At 58.3% G+C, this 4,440-nt stretch overlaps 1 protein-coding gene across 1 annotated transcript in view; it reads left to right on the top strand.

Annotated features, from left to right (window-relative positions):
- The window catches only part of idh2 (isocitrate dehydrogenase (NADP(+)) 2), a 23,052-nt gene that overhangs the window by 15,877 nt on the left and 2,735 nt on the right, over positions 1–4,440 (top strand). The window lies entirely within an intron of this gene.

The raw sequence follows: 4,440 nt of genomic DNA, 5'->3' as shown, positions 1-4,440 counted from the left end.
GCCCCCGCCCCGCCAAACACACACACACGGAGCATCACCCCTTTCCTTTCTGTTCCTCCCACCCTCTCGTTCCCATCTCACTTCTCTTTCTCTTTCCCTCTGTTCTCTTGACGGCCGCGCGCCGCGCGCGCGCGCACGCCTTATCTCCCTCTCCCACCACGTCGAATCCAGCGTGACCCTTCAACACCCTTTTTTTTCCGTGCAGAGGCGCGCACGCGCTCCATCGGAACTTGAGCACACTGACTGGAGTGCCGCTTCGAGATACGAGCCCCAATAGGTCCCGCGAGCCGACTCTTATCCCAAATCACGCCTCCCGTAGTGAAGTGAACGCAAGCCACCCAAAAAGCGAGCCTTTTTATTTTTTTAGCATTCGTCTTCAAACATGGCCGTCAGCGCTAATTGTTAGCATGTCGAGAACGCTTTGCGGTGTTCGTTCGCGTGACGCTAAACAAGCGTTCCAAAAGGTCATTTCTCTTTGTTCGATGTTTAGTTTGACAGTAAATTGAACGGCTCCGAGCTTTCCGTCAATTGTTCCACGTTTGCTTCACGGGCGCCGATAGTGAAGGGAGTTGAACGGAGTTAGCCGCAGCCATCGAGTGCTCCGATCTCAAGTTTGCGCCAAGAAAACAATTGAACGCACGCAGGACGTCTCGTATCTCAAAAAAAAAAAAAAAAAAGGCCAATTGGTTTCCGGCTAACTCGGGGCGCCGCTCTACTTCGCCGACCTTCTCTTGTCTGTGGACGCTCAAATTCAAAACCTGTTGAACCCCATCAGAAGCTCAATGACGCACAAACGCGGGTGCGCGCGTGCGCAAGCGCACCGCGGCCAACGCGCGCCGAGACAAGAGCGCAGCGCAGACGGACGGACGGCTGCTGACATTTGAACTTGAGCGGACGGTTTGGCAAATTTCAACATTCAAACGTTCACGCTAATTAACGAGCGAGACAGCCCGAAGTGTGTCCGGCGGCAGGGGGAAAAAAAATCAGATGGAAGAGTGACAAAAGACACGAGAAGGGGAAAGAAAGGAGAGAAAAGCAGTTCGGAGGGAGGGTGCTGAGTGGAGGAGGATGAAGAAGAGGGAGGAGGAGGAGTGGGGGGGGGTGCCTGAAAGACAGAAAAGAAAAAGGGGAGCGAGGAAAGAGAGCCGGTGGGGGGAGGGAAGGAGGGAATGCGGCAGCAAAAAAAAAGGACGAGTATGAAAGGAAAGACTGGCTGCTGCTGCTGCCTGGCGCGGTCAGCTCGCTCAAAGGGAAGGAGGGAGACAATGCCCTGAAAGAAGGAGGGACACAAGCGTTTGGAAAAACGCGGGTGTAACAGTCTCTGACTGAAGGAGCTACCGAGTGCTGGGGGGGGGGGGGGGGGGGGGGGGGGGGGACTGGCCAACGAGGGAGGGAGAGGCTGTCGCACTTGGAGAGCAAAGGGAAAAGGGAGCGCGTTCACCACTCAACTTTCACATTTGCAAGCTTATGCGTACCTGTGCATGTGTGTGGGGGGGGGGGGAGCGAGCGGCTTTACGGGGTCAGCCGCATCCGGGCTCGGTCCGCCGACAAACACCTGCGGGTCCAAACGCAGGAGCGAGACGAGTGACGTGCGCGTGCGAGTGCGAGCGGACGTGCGGCCAGTTGCCACTCGGCGCGGCCGGCAACGTTCGCCACCGAATAACAGGAAAGGGCAAACCTTGATCAATCATCGGCGCTCGGGAGAAGGAAAAAAGAGAGAGCGAGCGAGGGGAGGGAGGGGGAGACGGGGAATCGGAGTGAGCGCAAAGGGAAGGGAGGGAAGGACTGTGTGCGCGCGCGGAGGGGGGGGGGCCTTGATAGCAGGAAGTCGAGGGAGAGAAAATAGAAGGAGAGCGAGGGAAGAAACAAAGAGATAAGAGCCCGAAAGACAAAGAAAGCGCACGCAAGAAACAACAAGCGACGCGTCCAGAAAAACAACACGGCGCTCGCCCATGGGGGGAAGGCCAAAGACAACTCCGGTTTTGGCCAACAACAAATTCTTACGGCCCGCTGACTTGGGGGAACTGCGCCCGCCCCCCCTTCCGCGTTTCGTCCGTCCGTTTTCCATCCTGTTGGCCGTCGTTGAGCCGGCGGCCCGCCATCACGGAAAATACGTCAGAGTCGGAAAAATCATGTTTGTCCGCCCGGATCCTCGGTAACCCCCCCTCCCCCGCCCCCCGTCAAAGGTTGACAAAGGGCCTCCTCGCAAGGACGCCCGCCCTCCTGCCGGGCCGCTGTCCCGCACGCTCGTCGACGTCTCCCTCCTCCCGCACAACCGATTCAAATGATCAGCCCGGTGACCGGGCCGATGCGCCGCGGTAGACCGGGAGGCAGACGGGAGGCCGGCCGGGGTTGCCCAAGTCCGGCCCTTGTGCACTTCCCGCGTCTTTGCCGTCCGAGTCCACCGACCGGCTCATCGGCGAGCTTTGCGGAAGCCCGGTCGCCATCGAGTGCGTCGCAAGAAGGAGACGAAGTCCATCGGGGCTCTCCGGGACCGGACTGGGGCAACCCCGTTGGGGGCAAACGACCGCTCCCGTAGCACGCTGGCGAGTCGCTGGAAAGACAAAGAGAGAGAAGAGGACATTTGGAGACAAATGTGCCCGCTTGCGACCGTAGCAGCACCGGGAGCTTAGTTGTCGCGACGCTTGTGTCACATCTTCAGCTTTTTGGTGCGTGTGCGCATGCGCGCTGATGGTGAGAATTCAACATCTTTTGAGCGTGTGCCGTGCCGGCAGCACCGCGGGCTGGTGTTTCGCGTTGTTATGGCGACAGAGCTCAGGTGAGCGCTTTCATACGAACACGATGAAAGAGAGAGAGAGAAGGAAGGTGACGCCGCATTTGAACTCGGATGGCCATCGAAGGCGTCTGCGTTAAAACCCGGTTCAGCCGGAGCCTCCGCGCTCATTTTTGGGCTTTTTTTTTTCACCACGGGCCCAAAATGCGTCCAATAAACGGCCCTGGCATGAACGCGCAGCCGGATCCGACGGCATTTGTCACGCATTTTACAGCTGCCAATCATCTTTGAAAACACAACGCGTGGCGGGAAGTGAGGGATGCCCGCTGACTCCATGACTCGATTTCGTTTCTTCCCAGGTTCCTGCAGAAAGCCACAAATGTGATCTGGCGGGACGCGTGAGGGACGAGGGCAAATCAGTACGGAGACGCTCGGAAAAGCGGCGCGGCCGTCTCTGTCCGGACGCTTTCGAGCAGGTACGTCGGAAACGAGCAGAAGGGAGGATGGCCGCTCGTCCGAGACATTGCGACATCCGCGGCGCCATCCAATCGGTCTCACGATTCCAAGGGACAGAAGAGAAGAGGCCCCCGCCGATCGCGTGAACGTAGAGCACGCGGAGGTGGCAGTCCGGGCGGCCGTGGACGCGGGCGTGACGGCCCGCGTCCCGTCTCCCTTCCGAACCGTTGAGCTGACGGCGCGTCGCCGAGTATTGGAGAAGAAGGCTCGACGCGGCATCGCACGCTTTTAGTCAAATGACCCGGAAGGCAAAAAGTCGCATTGCGCCGAGCAAATGACCTCGTTTGCGGTCTCGGGCCGCCGCACGGCGCCGGTCAAAGCGGAAGTCGAGAGCGGTCGAAGTCGGCCGTTGGCGCCCCGCCGGGCAATTTTGCTCACGTGCTCTCGGCACGGCGAACGACGTGGCGACAGAAGGCGCACTCCAATTTGGAGCAGGTCGAACTTGTGGCGCACCGGGCGCGACGCCGTTCGCGCCCGGCGCGTTCTGCCCTCCGCCGACTGCGTGCGGCGGATTCATTCATAAACATGACACGGCCGTGCGCGGAACTCTCCCAATCGTTGCCCAAATCACTTCAGGGAAAGCGTGTTTGCCAGGGAGGGCTGTTGTCACGCGAGCAGGGGTCGAAGGCGGACGTCGTCTCGCCGTGTTTTTTTTCCAAAGGTACTTTCAAACGGCCGCGCCCTTCGGCTCGTCGGAGGCTCGCGGCGCCTTCGACGGAAGGTCAGAGAGTGGACGCCAAAATAGCCCGAGTGGAAGCAAACAAAGGCGATTGGCTTCCACCGTGAGGCGAGCAGACATAGGCAGTTCGGCCTGTAAATAAACAATTATCTGCGCGAGAATCTCTCGGCTTCTCATTGAAGCTCGTCCTGTGGGTTTTTTTTTTTCATTCTCTTCCTCTTTTGACAGCAAGTCTCCTGCAGACAGGATGCCGAAAGGAGCCGAAAGAAATCATCATCGTAATTAAAAAAAGAATCAAAGACAAGCCTCCCCCCTCCATTCATGGCGAGGCCTGAAATGGGAAGACCGAATATTAGCAATGAAATTGCTCTGCTTGGAGACAACACGGAGAGCTTGGGAAGAAAAAGAAAGAAAGCCCACCGAGTATAAAGCAGGAAAGACAGAGTTGAGGGAGGAGAGGAGAAGAGCATTCAGCGAGGAGGATATAAAAGGAACGGGAGGGGGCTGTGGG

Source organism: Hippocampus comes, unplaced genomic scaffold, assembly GCF_001891065.2.
Source record: "Hippocampus comes isolate QL1 unplaced genomic scaffold, H_comes_QL1_v1.1 scaffold299, whole genome shotgun sequence".
NCBI lineage: Eukaryota > Metazoa > Chordata > Actinopteri > Syngnathiformes > Syngnathidae > Hippocampus > Hippocampus comes.
This window is presented reverse-complemented; position numbering and strand designations above follow the sequence as displayed.